Source organism: Odocoileus virginianus, chromosome 4 (assembly GCF_023699985.2).
Source record: "Odocoileus virginianus isolate 20LAN1187 ecotype Illinois chromosome 4, Ovbor_1.2, whole genome shotgun sequence".
Taxonomy (NCBI): Eukaryota; Metazoa; Chordata; class Mammalia; order Artiodactyla; family Cervidae; genus Odocoileus; species Odocoileus virginianus.
Genome location: NC_069677.1, coordinates 64,251,152 through 64,264,513, shown reverse-complemented (window position 1 = coordinate 64,264,513; position 13,362 = coordinate 64,251,152). Strand labels below are relative to the sequence as shown.

At 42.5% G+C, this 13,362-nt stretch overlaps 1 long non-coding RNA gene across 1 annotated transcript in view; it reads right to left on the bottom strand.

The window, feature by feature from the left end:
- Positions 1-11,731, bottom strand: part of LOC139034790 (uncharacterized) — a 42,366-nt gene extending 30,635 nt beyond the window's left edge. The window contains exons 1-2 of the long non-coding RNA XR_011487342.1: positions 11,643-11,731; positions 11,207-11,408 (exon numbers count right to left, since the gene is read on the bottom strand). This is a non-coding gene — a long non-coding RNA (uncharacterized lncRNA). The remainder of the gene's footprint in view (positions 1-11,206; positions 11,409-11,642) is intronic.
- Positions 11,732-13,362: the final 1,631 nt, after the last annotated feature.

Here is a 13,362-nt window from a genome sequence, read left to right as displayed (position 1 = left end):
CCATGTCCATTGAGTCAATGATGCCATCCAACCATCTCATCCTCTGCCGTCCCCTTCTCCTCCTGCCCTCAATCTTTCCCAGCATCAGGGTCTTTTCAAATGAGTCAGCTCTTTGCATCAGGTGGCCAAAGTATTGGAGTTTCAGCTTCAACATCAGTTCTTCTAATGAACACCCAGGACTGATCTCATTGAGGATGGACAGGTTGGATCTCCTTGCAGTCCAAGGAACTCTCAAGAGTCTTCTCCAACACCACAGTTCAAAAGCATCAATTCTTCTGTGCTCAGCTTTCTTAATAGTCCAACTCTCACATCCATACATGACCACTGGTCATGACAAGCCTTGACAAAAGCATAGCCTTGACAAGATGGACATTTGTTGGCAAAGTAAGGTCTCTGCTTTTAAATATGCTGTCTAGGTTGGTCATAACTTTCCTCCCAAGGAGTAAGCGTCTTTTAATTTCATGGCTACAATCACCATCTGCAGTGATTTTGGAGCCCAGAAAAATAAAGTCAGCCACTGTTTCCACTGTTTCCCCATCTATCTGCCATGCAGTGATGGGACTGGATGCCGTGATCTTAGTTTTCTGAATGTTGAGCTTTAGGCCAACTTTTTCACTCTCTTCTTTCACTCTCATCAAGAGGCTCTTTAGTTCTTCACTTTCTGCCATAAGGGTGGTGTCATCTGCATATCTGAGGTTATTGATATTTCTCCCAGCAATCTTGATTCCAGCTTGTGCTTCCTCCAGTCTAGCATTTCTCATGATGTACTCTGCATATAAGTTAAATAAGTAGGGTGACAATATACAGCCTTGACGTGCTCCTTTTCCTATTTGGAACAAGTCTGTTGTTCCACATCCAGTTCTAACTGTTGCTTCCTGAGCTACATACAGATTTCTCAAGAGGCAGGTCAAGTGGTCTGGTATTCCCATCTCTTTAAGAATTTTCCACAGTTTATGGTGATCCACACAGTCAAGGCTTTGGCATAGTCAATAAAGCAGAAATAGATGTTTTTCTGGAAGTCTCTTGTTTTTTCAATGATCCAGTGGATGTTGGCAATTTGATCTGTTCCTCTGCCTTTTCTAAAACCACCTTGAACATCTGGAAGTTCACAGTTCACATATTGCTGAAGCCTGGCTTGGAGAATTTTAAGCATTACCTTACTAGCGTGTGAGATGAGTGCAATTGTGCAATAGTTTGAGCATTCTTTGGCATTGCCTCTCTTAGGGTTTGGAATAAAAACTGACCTTTTCCAGTCCTGTGGCCACTGCTTAGTTTTCCATATTTGCAGGCATATTGAGTGCAGCACTTTCACAGCATCATCTTTCAGGATTTGAGATAGCTCAACTGGAATTCTATCACCTCCACTAGCTTTGTTGGTAGTGATTCTTCCTAAGGCCCACTTGACTGGTCTTTCACAGGACGGGAAAAAAAAAAAAAAGTAAATACTGCTGCCTCTTCCTTCACCCTGGAGAAGGAAATGGCAAACCAATCCAGTATCTTTGCCTGGAAAATCCCATGGACAGACGAGCCTGGTGGGCTGCAGTCCATGGGGTCACAAAAGAGTAGGGCATGACTGAATGACTAGCACTTCCTTTATACTGAAGTACTTGGAAGAAAAACCAGGAAACTAAGCAGAAGCCTGACTGCCTTTTTTCTACCCACTTTTAAGGGCCACCTGAGACAGGTGTGGGGTCATTAACCCTTTCCCAGCAGCCTACACAGGAGGACCCTTGAGTGGGAGTGCCTGGAAGTAAGAGTTGTGAAGTGCCAGCTGCTCTGGAGAGAAGTCCTATTCCAGGTGCTTCTGGCATCTGCTCCTGAGAGATAGCGGCCCCTGCATCACCTGATGGGCTGTGGGCGTGGGGAGAGATAAAAGGCCGGTTGAGCAGAGACCCCGGGAGAGGCCTGTCCACTGTCCCCTCAGGCCTGGTGGGGGTAGCTGGAGGAGCCGAGGACCCCGAGAGAGGGAAGAAGCTGCTTGTTGATGTGGAGAACACAGCTCGGATCCCAAGGCAAAACATCATTGGTGCCGCAGGTAACCATCCACGGGACTAGAGGTGCTGTCGAGGGCAGGGGCGACAGTCTCCCCCGATGCCAGATTACCTGCCTGGGGCCAGAGAGGTGTTTATTTAAGTACAGAGACCGAGCACATCCAGAACCTTCAAGGCTTCCTTCAGGGGTTCTCTGATAGAGCTAGGGGCCTGGATGGGGCCTGTGTCCCCTGGAAGTGACAAAGACCCCACCTCCTCCCTATCTCTGGCTTTCACCGACCAGACATCAGCTCTGGGAATTTCCTGAGCAGGCGGTGGTCAGCGTTGGCTGTGGCTCAGCAAGGGTGTCTGAGTGAAGAAGTGTGGTTTCGGGGTTGGATAGGCCTGGGCTTGAGGCCTGAGTGACCCACTTGGGAACTAGCTGTCTGATTTGGTGCAGAGTTCACTTCCCTTACTGTTTGTATGTGAATTAAGAGACCACAAGGGGGGTCCACCGGAAAGAATGACACAGCACTTAGCGTCATGGTAAAAAGTAGGCACTTGTTGAAAATTTTCTTTCTTCTCTCTGAGGAAACAAGGCAGTTTACCTGGCCCTGCCTCAGGTGGATGGGTTGGGCGTGGTTCAGTGAGATCTATCTCCAGGTACTCTTGTATTTCATTGCTTGTTGTTCAGTGACTCAGACCTTCTGACTTTTTTGAGACCCTGTGGACTGTAGCCAAACAGGCTCTTCTATCCATGGGAGTTGCCAGGGAAGAATGCTGGAGTGGGTTACCATTTCCTTGTCTAGGAGATCTTCCCGACCCTGCGCCTTCTGTATTGGCAGGCTGATTCTTTACCGCTGAGCCACCAGGGAAGCTCACCGTACATTGCTGCTGCTGCTGCTGCGTCGCTTCAGTCATGTCTGGCTGTGTGCAACCCCATAGACGGCAGCCCGCCAGGCTCCCCTGTCCCTGGGAATTACCTGGTGCTTTATCTAACTTCTTTACTGTTGTATTGCTTTGCCTTAGGATTGTGACTGACACGTAGTAGGTGCTCACTGACTGATTCCCTGGTGGCTCAGATGGTAAAGCGTCTGCCTGCAATGTGGGAGACCCAGGTTCAGGTCAGAAAGATCCCCTGGAGAAGGAAATGGCATCCCATTCCAGTATTCTTGCGTGGAAAATTCCATGGATGGAGGAGCCTGTTGGACTACAGTCCATGGGGTCGCAAAGAGTCAGACACCACTGAGCGATTTCACTTTCACTTTCACTTTCACTGACTGAATGAATTTGTCTCTTTTATCCTTACTTAGATGGCTTTGAATGAGACCTTAGAAATCCTATAATTTTCACTTGGACAATTATTCTCAGGCGGAGATCCATCTCTCTTTTTTGGTTTATGGTTTTTCACAAAGAACTGTCACATTCTACGATCAGTCCTAGGTTTCAGACTGCATTCAGACATAATGGTATCAATACACATCCAAACCTTGCATTAAAAATAATTTTTTTTTTTGCTGTAAAATAGGCCAAAGATTTCTTTAGAAATTATTGGCTCCTGGAAACTTACTTAATTGACAATTTGCTAGGATTTTTTGGCAATCCTCGTGCCTGCTCAGGAGTTTTTACAAAGTAAGCAAATCGAAGTTATAAATGTTGTTCAGCTGTAATGGAACTTTTATGAATACTAAACTGAACAATTAATGAGGTTAAAATAATGTCATATTTTGGCAATAAACATCTATTAATTTGTATTTTGTTGCTTTCTTTTCACATCTGGGAGTCAATGATTTTACATCCTGGCCTCACACATTTTTGTAGGTCCCTGAAGAGCTCATATGACATGAGCACTGGGCCGAGAGTGCCTGATGGAGAAAATAGTTTCATAGGATGGTAGACTCAGTGCATTTGTAACTTATTCTTATGGGCTCTTTTTTTTTAAACTTTTAATTTTTTATTGATGTATATCTGATTAAGAATGTTGTGATAGTTTCCGGTGGACAGCAAAGGGACTCAGCCACACATATACATGGATCCATTCTCTCCCAAACTTCCTTCCTATCCAGGCTGCCACCTAACATTGAGCAGAGTTCTCTGTGCTATACAGTAGGTCCTTGTTGGTTATTCATTTTAAATATCGCAGGGTGTACATTTTGCTCGGGTCATGGGCTATCTTGAAAACAGAAAAGGACATCTTAGGAGACTGTCCTTTAGCTCTAGCCTCTTCTCCATTCAGCTGTGATTCTCCTTTTACTGTGCTACCCCTACTTACCTACTTTTGGTTTTTTTCCCTCTACACTGAAACGTATTATACCACCAAGCCCACAGCTCCTGGATAATCAGGCTTGATGATCTGCATTACTAAATTCTTGCATCAGTGGGCTTAGTCGTTCATTTTTGTATTTCTTTAGAGAGGAAAGTCAGTAAGTGTACTGGAAGGTAAGAATAGTAGATGAAGTCTTGGCATCAACTAAAAGGCATTCCCAGGTAATGTGGCTGTCTCCAGTGGCTGCTGGTGGAGGTGCTTCTACCTGGGAATCCCCTCATTCTGTGTCTCTCTTCCTCATTTTGGCTGAAACGTATGGTCTTGTCCCTTTTTCAGAGAGAGGGGAATGGGATGAGGGGGGGAAGGAATGGAGAATGAATATTCAAGAACGTTTACTAACCGCCTTCTTAGACTGCTACGCAGACTATGGTCTGAGGACAAGGAGCATCTTTAACTCCTGGGAGCTGGTTGGAAATGCAGAATCTCAGATTCCACCCCAGACCTGCAAAATCAGAAGCTGCTTTTCTTTTTTTTTTTTCAGAAGCTGCTTTTTAACAAAGTCTCTGGGTGAATTTGTGTGAACAGTAGGGTTTGAGAAGACCAGTACCAGACATCACCATCTAGATGTCCTTTAAGTATGCAGGGTCCACAGGTGTGAATCTAAACTTATCATCTGCCCCCACAAACTTGCCTCCTCCTGAGCTTCCTCTCTTCCTCTGGGTTTTTGGAGTACCTGAAATTATATTTCATCACAGGACTTGTTTATTGTCTATCATGTTATATATATATATATATATATATATATATATATATATATATATAACCATTTTCTTCCAATTAGATTATAGGCTTCTTGAAAACAAGTATTAAGTCCATTTATTTTCTATCACCAACAGTGTTTGCTGAGCCTGAAACAAGTTTTGGTTTTTCTAACCTTAGTTTCCTGATCTGTAAAATGCAGAGGCTTCATTTCAAAGACTCTGTTCAGCCATAACATTCTGTGATTCTATTATGTGCCTGAAAGAATCAGAACTGCAAGGTTGAGAAACACCTTGGAAGTCACCTGAGTTTACAGCTTCCTCCCTGTCTTGCCCCATGATACCCTTGCTAAAGCAGAAGCCCCTTCAGTCTCATTTACATCTAGTATCGGTCCTAAACATGGACATCTCTAGTGACAGAGGAGCTAGGTCCTCTGCAGTCAGTCTATTCCATTTGCAGAAGGCTCTACATTTTTAGAAATTTACTTTATATTTTTGAGGCTTCATAGCTAAAGTAAAAGAGAATGGATATTGGAACAAGATAGAGCTGGTCTCCAGTTCCATGACAGTTACTAACTGTGAGATTCCAAGATGAGTCCTTGAGCCCTGTCTCCAGGCGTTCATGGCTTTGTGTAAGTCTGTTTCCTTGAGTATAGGTGAGTCCTGTGACTTACTTCTAAACAACAGAATATGGTAAAAGTAATGGATTATCACTCCTGTCACATGGGTAATTATATTATGTTATGTAACCAAGATGATGTCACTCCCATAATTATGTAATGCCTATGATATATGAGACTCCATGTTTGTAGCAGATCATCTCTCTATCTGCAATGCTGGCTTTGAAAAATTAGACTGTAGTGAATTGTACAGCCACAAGGAAATAGATTCTGCCATCAGCCTGAGAAAGCTTAGAAGTGGAAACTTCTCCAGTCAAGCCTCCAGATGAGACCTCATCTTGGACCAGCATCTTGATATCAGCTCTGTAGGGGACCCAGCTAAGCCATTCCTGACCTCCTGACTCTCAGAAACTGTATAATAATCAATGAGTTACTTTAAGCTACTAGTTGTATAATTTTTTACACAGCAAAGAAATTGAATAACGTGTTATATAATCTTGGGTTCAGTTCTTAACTTCATTGATTTTCTGTAAAACATAATAGTATCTACTATCTAAGGTCCTTGTAAGGACTAGGGACAATTTGCTTGCTGATAGTGGGTGCTCCATCAATGGGAGATTTTTTCATTGTTATCATTGTTATTTTCAGCTTGTATCTGTTGATGCTTTTCATAGCCAGCTTTATGAGAGTTGTCCTTAAAAGTCATCTCCACTTTCTTTCCTCTCATTCACTGGTCAGCCTTCTCCCATCTTGTTTTTGCCTGCATCACTCCATTGTCAAAATTACCAGCAACCTCTAGTTTATAAATTCAATGTCTCCTATATTCTGTCACAGACTTATTGACCCTTCAGAAGATTTTCTTAATAACTGACTGCTCACTCCTTCTTGAGATACCCTGTTGACATCCATGATAGACTACTCTTCTGGCTCTTCTCTTAGATGATTTTTTCCCCTACTTATTGAATAACCCACTTCTTGTTGTTGTTCAGTTGCCCAATAGTGTACAACTCTTTGTGACCCCATGGATTGCAGCACACCAGGCCTCTCTGTCCCTCACCATCTCCTGAAGTTTGCCCAAGTTCATGTCCATTGCATCAGTGATGCCATCCAGCCATCTCATCCTCTGATGCCCTCTTCTCCTTCTGCCCTCAATCTTTCCCAGCATCAGGGACTTTTCCAGTGAGTTGGCTGTCCATATTAGATGACCAAAATACTGGTTTCAGCTTATCAGTCCTTCCAAAGAATATTCAGGGTTGATTTCCCTTAACATTGACTGGTTTGATCTCCTTTCAGTCCAAGGGATTCTCAGGTCTTCTCTAGCACCACAGTTTGAAGGCATCAATTCTTTGGTGTTTTGCCTTCTTTATGGTCTCACAACCATACACGACCACTGGGAAGACCATAACCTTGAATAGACGGACCTTTGTTGTTACAATAAGGTCTCTGCTTTACAACACACTGTCTAGGTTTGTCGCCTCTATGCCATCTCTAAGTTTCATACAGCATGGTGTTAAGCCCTCCTTTTCCTTATATACTGCTGCCTTATATGAGTTCATCTATCTTTCCCCCATGGTTTCCAATAGCATCTGCAGGCTCTCAAATTTGTCGTTCCTTCTCCCTATAATTCTCTGAGCTCTAGACTCATACATCCAACTGCCATCTTGACTCCTCCATTTGACTACCTCACAGTCATCTCAGATTAATATGTCCCAAGCTGGATGTTTCATCTTCTTTATCCAATTATCTGTTGATGGACATTTAGGTTGCTTCCATGTCTTGGCTTTTGTAAACAGTGATGCAGTGAGCATTTGGGTACATGTGTCGTTTTGAACCATGTTTTTCTCTGTATATATGCCCAGGAGTGGTATTGCAGGGTCATATGGCAGCTCTACTTCTAGTTTTTTAAGGAACCTCCATACGGTTATTCATATTGACTGTACTGATTTACATTCCCACCAACACTGTGGGAAGGTTTTTTTTTCTCAAAACCCTCTCTAGCATTTGTTATCTGTAGACTTTCTGATGATGGCCATTCTGATTGGTGTAAGGTGATACCTTGTTGTAGTTTTGATTTGCATGTCTTCAATAAGTAGCAGCACTGAGCATCTTTTCATGTGCCTTTTGACCATCTAATAAAGACCATGTGGTATAGTTATATAATGGATTATTACTCAGTCGTGAAAAGAATGAAATAATGCCATTTGCAGCAATGTGCATGGATCCAGAGATTATCATACTAAGTGAAGTAAGTCAGACAAAGAAAGACAAATATCATATAATACCACTTATATGTGAAGTCTAAAAAAAGCGATACAATGAACTTGTATACATAACATAAATAGACCCATGGACATAGAAAGCAAAGTGGAGAGATGTGGGGAGGGATAAATTAGGAGGTTGGGATTAAGATATACATACTACTATACATAAAATAAAAAACAAGGACCTACTGTATAGCACAAGGAACTATATACAATATTTTGTAATAACCTATAAGGGAAAAAATCTGAAAAAAAATGTATAACTGAATCACTTTGCTATACATTGAAGCTAACACAATATTGTAAATCAATTATACTTTAATGTAAAAAAAGAAAAAATATTCCCCAAACCAAAACTGTATGTTTCATTCCCCACCCACCTAGACCTTTTCGCCTGCCTTCTTCCTTATCGTGATAAATGGTATCACCATCCACCAATTTGTTTCAACTAGAATGACCCTTGATTTCTTGCTTTGACTCATTCTTCCTGCCCCTCCCCCATCAACAAATCCTATTTATTAGAACTAAAACAGTTCGCCTTGAATGTGTCTCCCCTCTGTACTGCCAGCACTCTGTATAAGCCCCCAGGAGCAACCCCTTGAACAGGGACAATTTTCTCCAACTGCTCTCTGCTCTTCAAATAATTCTTCAGGCCCCAGCCAATGATCTTCTGAAAATTTAACTTGACTTAGGCCTCTCTTCTTTCAAAAACCTTTAAATGGCTTTTCTTTGTATTTGACATAAAATTCAGACATTTAAATGGCCTTAAGCCCTAGATGCTATGGGTCCTCCCATCATTTTCCTGTTCTTTCCTTCCTGTTGTTATTTCACCTTAAATATCCTTCACCCTGCTCTCTGAACAGTCTTCCTTTCAGTGTTTTGGCTTCACTTTAAACATCATGGCCTTAGTAACATCATTTCTTACTGTTCTATTTACTTTAGAATTCTGCTCTTATTTTCTAATTCAGCACTTTACTTCATTTCCTTCTTTGCACATTTTGTATTTTGTAATGATTAGTTTGCTTATCATCCATCCGCCCCATAGACTATAAGTTTCATTAAGGTGAGTTCTGGCTGTTGGGCTGCAACTTGGGGCATGTTTGTTGAACAAATGAATGAATGAATGACAATAGTGTATTCTATCCTTAAACAATGTCAAAATGAATGACAATAGTGTATTCTATTCTTAAACAGCATCATCTCTCTCATATACTCTATCCCTTCAGTTCCTTGAAGACTGGCTCCTCCTTCCTCATCCCAAACAAGGCTTCTTTTCCCCAGGAAAAAATATTCTCCAGCTTTCCCTTTCTCACATGATTTTGATGTTACTTCATAATCTTTGTTATTCATTTAACAAATCTATTCAATACAATAACAAATATTAGTTGCTTTCCTTTGGGCAGGCCTCAGCTCTGTTTTGTCAGGTTCTTCTTAATATGTGTTCTCCTTCTACCAGTGGGCTTCCCTGGTGGTTCAGTGGTAAGGAATCTGCTTGCAATGCAGGAGCTGTAGGAGACTTGGGTTTGATCCCTGGGTCTGGAATATCCCTTGGAGGAAGGCATGACAACCCACTCTAGTATTCTTGCTTGGAGAATCCCATGAAAAAAGAAGCCTGGCAGGCTACAGTCCATGGGGTTGCAAAGAGTCAGACATGACTGAAGCAACTTAACATGCACATAGACTTGCTTCCACCAATAAATGAGTATATCCTATGTTGACTGACTAGCCCTGCTTAGAGTTGAGCAGACTGTCACCTTGCTCATTTCAGAGTCCATACTTCTCTTGGCTCATCCCAAGTGGGAGTTTCAAGAAGTCTAGAAGGAAAGGTGGCATCACCACAGTAGTGGGGAGGCAGGAGTGTATCAATTATATGACTTTGGGTGAAAGTAATAGAAAACTCAACTACTAATAATGGATTGAACAATACAGATGTTTAATATCTCACATAACCAGAAACCAGTGTTTAGCCTTGGTTAAGAAAGTGGTTCAGTGATGTCATTAGGACTTAGGTCTTCAGTATGCGTCTCTGTCCTTCAGTTAGCTTCCCCGTGCTTGCAAAATGGCTGCAGTAACTCTAGGCATCACTAAGCCAAGAGCTAGAAAAGATACCTTTATTTTCTTCTCATGTATCTTTTTTTTTAATCCTAGAAGTTTTCCCTACTTCCACTCCCATCTTTTCATAGAGGATAGTTATGTGTTTTCTTGTCAAAGTTATTCTGAAGAGACTATATTTCACTATACCTAAGAAACCATAGAGTACCAGATTCACCATTACCTTGTGAACTTCTAAGATAAAGATTTATTTTAAATTTTCACATAATGTCTTAACAGTACTGCATGGCTCTTGAGTTAGTCATACTAGCCTGGCCGCTTTGAAATCTCTTTGATGTTTTCCGAGGGATATGTCAATTTCTCTTGCTTTCTGTTGCTTTGTGGGATATGGGGCAAATAGAACTGATTCATTTCTTGTAAATTTCATCTTTTTTGAGGTATTCAAAGCAGTTGATGTTGCTTTGTGAGAAAGTATAAAATGGCAGTTGTTCCTGTAGCAACAAATATTTGCTTCACACATGTCAAATTTATAGCCCCCTCATCTGTTATTTTTTGCATCCACAATAGCTCATTGTGAAAATGTCAAAATACAGGATACTCTTTGGAGGGCATTTTAAACAGCACTGAACCTGCATGCCCATCCTACAACCATGCTTTGAACTCAGCTGAAACAACGACAATATGAACAGATGGGACCAAGTTCATCACACAGAAACCATGAGGACTATCCCATGATTGCCTTCATTCTAAGGCACATTTTAATTTTAAAGATGTTTTGATATAGGTGGTGGGGAAGCCTGTCTTAGACTCTGTGAAGTATGGTACATCTAAATTGGTAGTCTGTGACTTAATCAAAACTACTGATGGTTTCACATCTCTCATTATCGGCCAACTCGAGCACCTGCCCTGCGTGGGCTAAAAATGCAGGGACAGGCTGGGCAGTTGCAGCCCCAGTGGTTCTAATTAGATCAGAAAGACATGGAGCGGGGCTCTTGGCTGAGTTGGCTGTTCGACATGAATGGTCACCACTGGTGCTTGTGATTTTCTTATTGCTAATTGGACAAATGCTTGTGTTGTCTGTCACTTCCTGCATTTGTTTTCTGCTTCACTGCACTCTTCACCAAGGCAATAAGATGTGGCTAGAAAGGAAGATGGTGTGTGTGTGCGTGTGTGTGTGTGTGCGTGTGTGTGTGTGTGTATGTGAGAGAGAGAGAGATGTGGGGGAGATAGACAGTGGGAGCAGGTTTGCCAGTCTTGAGTTAGTAAGGAAAACACTCACCTTAAAAAAAATCAGATCCTGAAATGATGGGACACAGCATGAAATCAAAGAGGAAAACCCTGGGTGGGATTCTGCTGAAGGGGTTGATGGGTACAATGGTCCTCCAGGCCTCCGTCTCTGAGACAAGATCAGGCTCCTGCTACGATTCAGTCTGGATGCTACACATCATGGAAAGCAAAACCAGGCTCAAGATGAGACGGCCCTGTGAAGACACATTTTTTCCAGGGGGAGAAAAAAAAAGAAAAAAATGTGTGAGAACCATCTTGTCTGATGTCAAGTAAGTGAAAAGATGCTCTCTGTTCTGATGCTTTGCTGAAAAAAAGTATCCTTTCAGCCAAGCTCCACTCTGCTTGAAGTGTGTGTTTTTCATCATCTCAGTCCCTGGCCCACCCGCCCTGCATCCTGTTCTTTGTTATGTGGTGCGAAGCATCCTAACCTGTCAGCATGCGCTTGTCAGATTCGGAAAGGGAGGACCGGATGGAGGTCTGTTCCACACAGAGTTCTTTTTGCCCCCAGCACCAGCAGGCTGGTGCAGAGGCAGTTTCTGTTTTAGTAAACCACGCCTTTTTTTCTTGGTTCTTCTAGCCCCCAAATCATTGTTTTTTTCTTCTAACATTTGCATTTGTAGCATTTTACCTCTTGTCTTGGTAAGAAGCAGAGGGAAAAAAAGTTCTTTTCTCTTTGCCAATATCATGTGGCATTTGCTTTGCACATGAAAGGTTTGTGCTCTGTACTACTATGGACAGAGGAGCCTGGTGGGCTACAGGCCATGAATTCGCAAAAGAGTTGGACATAACTTAACTATGTGGGTTTGCTCTGATAGAACTAGGGGCAAAACCTGGCTCCTTCATTTAGAATGTGTGTTGTTCAGTCACTCAGTCATGTCCAACTCTTAGTGACAAGCTTTGCTGTCCTCCACCATCTCCCAGAGCTTGCTCAAACTTGTCCATTGAGTCAGTGATGCCAACCAACCATCTTATCCTCTGTTGCCCCCTTCTCCTCCTACCTTTAGACTATAACCCGGGACAAGTCCCTTTACCTCTACAGATCTAGGTTTGCTTATTGGAAAATGAGCATAAAAATTGAAGACATGTCTTTCATTGTTTGGGGATGACATGAGATCACTCATGCACTTCCTGGAAACTGCTAAGTGTCCGATGAATGCATTTAAGGGATTTTAAGTTCCTTATTAATAATTACAGGGTCCATCACTGTCAACCCTGAGGTTCTGGGAAGGAGGATTCTTGCTGGACCATATTCTCATCTCATAAGCATTTTCTGTGGGGAATCACATCTCCCTCTATCCTGTACCCCTAGCTTTGTACTTCTACAGTGGTCAAGCCTCTCTTCCCAATCCCACATTGACACATTCACCTGCCAGTTGGCTCAGTGGTAAAGAATCTGCCTGGCAATGCAGGAGACACAGGAGATATGGGTCCAATCCCTGGGTGGGGAAGATCCCTTGGAGAGGGAAATGGCAACCCACTCCAGTATTCTTGCCTGGGAAATTTGATGGACAGAGGAGCCTGGCGGGCTACAGTCCATGGGGTCGCAAAGAGTCGGACACGACTAAGCAACTGAACAAGCATGCATATTGTTGACAGGGCCCAGCTTATAACTAAGACTGAAACCAAACTCACTGTCCTTTCCCCAAATGCGCTTTCTTCTGAGGTTTCTTTCTCACAACCATCCCCCAGTCACCCAGTACAGTAGCAGACTCATCCCCGTCCCCACTTTCTCTCTAACTCTCTCCTCCTCACTCCTGTCCTAGTGCTCCTTGATTTCTACTGTTTTATGCAATGAGCATTTCCAACTGGTTTCCTCATTTCCATTTTCTCCATCTTCTAATCCATCCTTCACTGTGTTGCTCTTATTCATTCATGCATGTGTGCTAAGTCACTTCAGTCATGTCTGACTCTTTGGGACCCTATGGACTGTAGTTCACCAGACTTCTCTGTCTATGGGATTCTCCAGGCAAGAATACTGGAGTAGGTTGCCATGCCTTCCTGTTTAAAATCTTTGGGTCCACGTTACCTTCTTTAAAATCCAAACCACTTAATGAGATCCTCAAAACCCTTTCTGGTTTGGTCCACCACTCCTGCTTGTTCCATCTCTTTCCCTTCTTTTCAAATTCCTCATGCTCTACCTGTATTGGA